The 7,556-nt window shown below is 41.9% G+C and overlaps 1 pseudogene; it reads right to left on the minus strand.

Moving 5' to 3' along the window:
- Nucleotides 1–7,123: 7,123 nt before the first annotated feature.
- On the minus strand, nucleotides 7,124–7,189 carry LOC123326993 (annotated as a pseudogene).
- Between the last annotated feature and the right edge of the window lie 367 nt (nucleotides 7,190–7,556).

Consider the following 7,556-nt stretch of genomic DNA (forward strand, 5'->3'; position numbering starts at 1 on the left):
TCATTTTGTAAAAGACATGTGTATACCAATGGAGGCTGGGGGAAGAAGAAAATACACCAGAACATGAATGTGGTTCTCTCCAGGTGTGACTAAGTGATTTTTACCAATTTTGTGTTTGTCTCCTATGTTTTCTACATTTCCTAAAAATGAATTTATATTACTTTTGCAAAAGGACAGTGTAAGAAATTCTGTTCATTTGTTTGGTTTTGTTTTTGTTTGGTTTTGTTTTGTTTTGTCTTTCTTAAGTAGGTAGACCAAAAGAAAGGAAAGTAAGAGCAGGGAGCTAAGAATGAGGCTTCTATCCAAAAATGAATCCGTAAATGCTCAAACAGGCAACTCACGAGTTTGGCTCTGAGCTTTCCAGCAACACACACAAAAAGGGAAGTGGGATCAGCTGCATAACTAGAATTGTCCAGGGAAAAACTGTACTCTTCCTGATTACATAGGTATCTATCAGTTTCTCCTTTGAAGCCCTCTGAGGATGTTGTGCAATGTAATTAATAACATCCTCTACAGATCCTATCATACAGAGTTTCCTAGAGTTGGCCCGAAATAGAGCAGTCTCTAAATTAGACTACCGCGCTCCCTGCCCTCATTCCAAGGATGGCCTTGGGGCAAGGGATTTAATTCCTCACTGAGTACCTCTACTTAGTACTGGTGATTAATTACTTCATATCTAAATAACTGGCGGTTATTAACAGCCACAATGAGCAAAAATAGTTATTAATCCATCTTAGCCTCTGGCTGGCTTCTCTGAATGAGTTGACTCCCTCCCCCCAAATTGCCAGGAGCCCCTTTCCAGGGGTGTAGTCTCCTCAGACCTGCACAGCCCCAAGGCCCTCGGGTGACTCAGTGACTCATCCACTCTCCCACCTTGACCTCACCCTGGTGTACAGAGGCAAGAAGCCAGAAAGACTTAATTGTTAAATATCTCCTATCTAAAGCCCAGAGTACCCAATAAGACCAAACTAGTGGCCATTTTCTTCACAGCTAGAGCTCTTGGAATAGACATGTGGAGAAAAGAGAGAAAGGCTGCAGAAGGGGAATGTAGACTCCAAGGAAGTTCCCCAGTCTGGGATCCCAGGGCCTTCTCCATGGAACGCACTGGGGCTCAGGGTCTTTGACTTTTTACAACACCCGCTCATAAAGGTGCTAAGGCTCACAAGTGAATGTGGGCAGGTGAGAGGGCTTCTGAATTGGGGAGCAGATCATCTCAGTAGCATAGATTAGAGAGGGCACAAGCAACGAGGGGATGTAAAGAGATCCTTATCCACCCCTAAGCCTCAGGGAAGGCCTCCTGGCAGAGGTGATATCTGAACTGGGACTTGAAGCATTAGTATGGCTTTGCAGAACTGAGGAAAAGGTCAAGGGCATTCCAAGGAAGACAAGGCACGCTGTCCTCCTCTGGGAACTTCCCATCATCTCCTATTGCCAGGGCATAAAATTCAGAATGGGATGGAGACAAGGCTAGGAGAAGCCAGGTCACGGAGGGCCAGGGATGTAGCACCAAAGAAACAGGCCTGGGTTTATGTACACGAATGCCAAGACCAGGCAGGTGATGTGAATCGGTGCATTGGCCTGGAGACAAGAGAGGATGGTGGACAGTGTAGCAAATCGGAGTGCTCTTGAGTCACCCAAAGAGGCTAGTCAATACTTCAGCCAGTTGTTACCGTGGGAGAATACAGAACTAGCATTGCTAGATGTCCCCATTGTTTAAGAGACAACAAATCCAGATCCCTAGGTACTAGTCTCCCCATTTGTAAATGTTGGTGACTAATTCAAAGTTAAAACACAGTTGGGATGCCTGGGTGGCTCAGTCGGTTAAGCGTCTGCCTTTGGCTCAGGTCATGATCCCAGAGTCCTGGGATCGAGCCCCACATCGGGCTCCCTGCTTGGCGGGAAGCCTGCTTCTCCCTCTCCCACTCCCCCTGCTTGTGTTCCCTCTCTTGCTGTCTCTCTCTCTCTGTCAAATAAATAAATAAATAAATAAAAATTTAAAAATAAATTAAAATAATTAATTAGAATAATTAATTGAAATAAATAAATAAAAATAAAAAATTAAAATAAATAATTTAAAATAAATTTAAATAAATTTAAAAATAAAAATAAATTTAAAAAAAAAACAGAAATACACATAAAACAAAGTTATGTGTTGACTGCTTAACAAAATGTTATGGCCAAGCCTCACAGGAACATAAGCCTGTATTTCCCTTCAGAAGTTTGCTATTTGCTAATTCAGAGTGCTGTGACTTTAGAGAACCCAACAGATAGTGAGAATTGGCTCTATATACGTATGCACTCACCTTAAGGTTGCTCTTTTTTTAGTTCTACCAAATCTGATTAACTGTGTTTTCAAATTAAATATTTTGAAAAAGATCTTTTTTTTAATTGCAGTGGGGGAGGCGGAGAATGCGCTGAGCCCTTGGCGAGGAGTAGGAGTTTAAAAATATATGTATCAGATTTTGTTTTCTCTGCTCCAATCAGTTCAGGATAAACTTTTCCACTGAAGCGAATCTTGATAGTGCTGCCTGGTCCGAGGCAAGCTGGCTTTGGGGAAGAGCTTCAAATCTGCTCCCAATTTAATGTTACTCAGTACTGAAGTATTTATAACTTTGTTTGCTGAATCATTATAAAGTATCCGAGTAAAAGAAAATTAATCAAGTCCTGAAGTTTTTATGCCCCCAGGGTTTTGGGGGGATTAAATGAACAGAACTTTGTTTTATTATAATTGGTTTTCAACCTTCATCGGTGTCTGTAGCCCTTAATGTAAGTAATTTCATATTGATCCTGGAAAGTCGGGTTCCATTTGAGACTTTTCAATATTCTTTCATTCCTATTGCTAAGGGTTGATGAAAAAAATGAAGTGAAATGAGATGAAATGAAAAAAATCTATTTTACACACACACACCCCCAAACAAAACCACCCTAAGCTTTTCAGTTTGTTTGAAAACCATTAGTAAATTCTGTCAAGTTGGCTGCCCAAGGTCATTTCAACCTCACACCATCTATTTTTAAACTTTCAGTTGTATGTGGAAGATTCAGAACTTTCAGCTAGAAAACAGTGCTTGGGCTAAAGCGGGTACAAGTGTGACTTCTCTGGGTTTTAAAGAACTGTTCTTCAGATCATGGTTTTCATCAAAGTCATTCTCTACGTTTTTGTAAACATTTTTAATAAGAAAAAAATTTAAAAAGCAGAAACAATCTGAAAGGTTGCTCTAAATATGGAAACATTGGGATGAATGTTATGTTTTTAAGGCTCTCACTTAGGAAAACGCTAATTAAAAAGTCCACACCGTATATCTTAAGGAAGGGAGAAACTTGTTTACTGCTTTCTAAAAAAAAAAAAAAAATTTTTTTTTCACTATCCTTCAGCCGTAAGAATGCAAGAGGATAGATTTTCTTTTGTTCTTACTTTGGCTTGCTACAACTCTACTATTCTTTTTTTTTTTTTTAAGATTTTATTTATTTATTTGACAGAGAGAGAGAGCACAAGTGTGAGGAGCAGCAGAGGCAGAGGGAAAAACAGACTCCCTGCAGAGCAAGGAGCCCAATGGGGGACTCGACCCCAGAACCCTGAGATCATGACCTGAGCCGAAGGCAGATGCTTAACCAACTGAGCCACCTCAGGCGTCCCTCTACTTTTCATTTTTGAAAGTGATTTGAAAACAAGAAAGGGGGATGGATCTAGCTCTCTGAGTGCAGAGCTTAGCCCCTTCCCTTACTGGCTGTGCAATTTGGGCACGTCACTGGGCTTCTGTGGCTGTTCTTCTGGGACACGGAGCCCTGACACCTGCCGTGCAGCCTTCATCCACGTCCAGCCGTTGACCAGATCACCCAGAACATAACAAGTGCTCAGTACAAGTTGGTTGTTGTCCTTAAAACTTGCACCCTCCAATAATCATATTTATAATGGGGGCGCTGTTCTCACATTAGGACAAAATGGCCAATGATACTTTAACCAGTGTGTATTTTTAAAGACCCAAGGCATGTTCCTGAGGAACAAATACAGGAATTTTCCACCCAGAGTCCTTGTTTACCAAATATCTGTGGGCAAATACAGGTTTGTCTTTTTTTAAAAGGGAGGTAGGGCAAGAAGAAAAGAGAGGAATGCCTCCATAGAAAGGCAGTTTGGTGTAGATTTTCTGAATAAAAAGAAGACCAGCTGCCCTGACTCCTGATTGTTTTCCTGTGGTCACCAAAACTACAGATTAGATATCACTGGAACTCCATTTCTATGACCTGCCCCATGAATGCTTTCTTGGATGCAGGAAGAGAGAAAAATCTCCTTCTCAATTCTCCCTTTGGACTTCCAATAAGAACATTTTTTTAACAACAAAAAAGCAACATGGGGAATGATTGCTAAAACCCATGGCCACTTCTCTCTTGAAATATAATTTTTTTCAGGCAGCAGTGTGCACAGCCTAGGGAGATGATCCATGATTGGTCTAAGCCAGCCAGGACTAGCCCATTTCTCTTTGCCAGTCATTCGTCTAGGGCAATGGTTCTCAACCCCATTAGTTTTACCTACACACACACACACACACATACACACACACACCCATAGGACATTAACAGTTTCTGTAGACATTTTCATGTTGTCATACCTGAAAATATGTTATTGGCATTTGGTGGGCAGAGGTCAGAGATGCTGATAAGCATCCTTCAATGCCCAGGAGAGCCCCTCACAAAAGAGAATTATCTGGCACAAAATGTCGGTAAGGCTGAGCTTCAGAAACACTGGTCTAGGAGTTGATACTTGACACAGTTCTGACAATGAAATGTGATAGGAAGAAGTGGGGGAACTTCTAGGAAATAATTTTCCTGCATAAGAGGAGGAAATTTTTTTTTTTTTGCCCCATCTCCTTTTCTTGTTGGAATGCTGGGGTGTGAAGATGTGATGCTTGGAACAGCTGCAACTATCTTGGGACCATGAAGGGAGATATCACCAACATGCTGAGGATCTTTGAACCACTATCCCCAGACTTCTTGTTGTATGAGAAAATTAATTGCCTTTATTTTTAAAACTATTAGTTGGTATTTTTGTTCCTTGTAATCAAAAGCATCATAGTTATTACATTTACGATGGCATATAGTTTTTCCCTAAAAGGTCCACATTAGGTTAACTAGAAAACAGCAGAACTTTTCTAAGATTCAGATATTGCTCAATGAGTTGGGCTCAGTCACTAGCTAAGTGTCTTGCTTCTTGCACAAAGCCCCTCAGAGCAAGTGAATTTCATTGCATGCTTCTGAAGGATGACACATGACTTTATACTGTGTATCTGCAGAGTGACTCCTGGACCCTGAAAATTGTGAAGCCTTCCTGTCATACTTCAAATTCAAGCTTTGCCACCCGGCAAGTGTCTGATCTAGGTAAGTTTACTTCTCTGCTACTTTGTCTGTAAGATGGAGATAATAGCCCTCAGAGGTTAAACGAGTTATCACATGAAAAATATTGCTTAGGATAGTGTCTGGCACTGTGTTCATATCATTATTATTATTAAATATTACATCTGAGAATACTAAGGGTCTGCTAAACCATTTTCACATCTGTATCTTACCTGATCACGTGACCATCCTTCAAACTTGAAATTGACAGCCAAGGGGGCCTTTTGTATGGGCTACTCAAAGGGAAATGGATTAGCAATACTCTGTCCAGTCTTCCCAAATTCCACCATTGGGTAAGGGCACAGCCAAGAGGCTTGTGCAAACTCTTCCCAAGACAACTGGAACATGATGCTAGAGGACCCACTGCAAGTGTGTCTCTCGTTGGCAGAAGAGCTAATTCCAGGAAGCATGTCTCCTTATCTTCCAGGATGAATGACTCCCTCACTCTTTTAGGTGTGGACCCAGGTGGTTGGTCTAGCATCGTACACAGTTCTGTTCACATTCATTCTTAATCCAGTTAAACCAGTACCAGGACAGATGCCATTCAATTCTGTTTCCACATACTCCTGGCTGGAGTAGCCTTCCTCAGAGCATTGCTGTCTTCTTCTCTGTCTTTAAAACCCTACGTGTTGGGCACCTGGGTGGCTCAGTCGGTTAAGCGACTGCCTTCGGCTCAGGTCATGATCCTGGAGTCCCGGGATCGAGTCCCGCATCGGGCTCCCTGCTCGGCAGGGAGTCTGCTTCTCCCTCTGACCCTCCCCCCTCTCATGCTCTCTCTCTCTCTCATTCTCTCAAATAAATAAATAAAATCTTAAAAAAATAAATAAATAAAAAATAAAACCCTACGTGTTGTCTGAACAGCTGCATCATGGAACTTTGGCATGAGGCATGCTGGGATTTGCCTTGAGGTCTGCATCTAAGTTGCCATATGACGGCAGACAAGTTACTTTACCTCGCTGTATTTCATCGTCCTTAAAACGGAGCTAATGAGACGCCCTTTCATAGAGTCGCTGTGCATAAGCTAACAGTAAAAGTCTCTACCACTGCTCATGGGATAAGGTAGGTGCTTGAGAAATGCTTGCTACTGGTGTAATTCTGTTTGGTTCTCTCCAATCCCTGCTCAATTGTTTAATTACAAAATCAGTATTGTAGCCTATTTGAGGGCTTGGTGCAAGTTAATTGCACTGAACTCTACTGCACCCAGCCACATCTGATGCTCCCTTTCCATAAATACTCGAGTAATACTTTAACCCAAGAAGGCAAAGAAAATGCAATAGGACCCAGGAGGATTCCGCCAAGAATCCACATGAATTGTGTACTTGAAGTGGCGTTCTTACAGTTCTGGAGCATAAATCCTCAACCTTGCAGGTCTGTTCTTTTTTGTAGACTCCAAGCCCTACAGCTTGACAACCACTTTAACTGGTTGCCAGGTCTCCCTAGGCAAAAGTCGTCCTGTGCACGATGAGGTTTCCTGTCTTGTGTAAATGTTCCAGAGCTTGGCACCAGTGTGTCTATTTTCAGCCTTCCTGACCCTTTCTTCATCTGCCCCCTCTGTGCCCTAGGCCCCAGGTTACATATTCACCCCAGCCTTGAGACCAAAGTGTCAGCAAGGGACGTGATCCTAAAATTATTCCTTCACATCCTTGTGTCCCCCTTCCAATGATTCTCCAAGTAAGGTGTACTTGTAGCCCTGGGGAACCCACAGGGTGACTGTGGACGGTACACATAGATAATCTTTTTGCATAGGGGCCATGCTAATCTTCTCTGTATCTTTCCAATTTTAGTCTATGTACTGCAGAAGTAACCACAATAACCTTTTAGATATGGAATTTCTTTTAAACTAAATTTTGTTAAAGGTAAAAATTTTCAAAAGTAATGCAAATGGATTTTTTTTTTTTATGGTGAGTTAATTTTAAGGACAATGTAACTTTGAGAACCTTTTTTAGTAGCTAACGCTGATGGAGTGTTCGATACATTCCAGATAGAGCTTGCTGGGCTCTGCAGGCATCATGCCCCTACTTTCCGTAGAAGACGCTATTTTTCACTCTACACGTGAGAAAAGTGCAGCTTGGAGAGGTTTTCTAATTTACCCAGTTATTGCACTGGAGCTGCCTGAACCTCAATGCTCTTCTGCCCCACTGATACATTCACTTTAAGCTGGAAATGAGGCT

This window comes from Neomonachus schauinslandi, chromosome 1 (genome assembly GCF_002201575.2).
Source record: "Neomonachus schauinslandi chromosome 1, ASM220157v2, whole genome shotgun sequence".
In the NCBI taxonomy this organism is placed as follows: domain Eukaryota; kingdom Metazoa; phylum Chordata; class Mammalia; order Carnivora; family Phocidae; genus Neomonachus; species Neomonachus schauinslandi.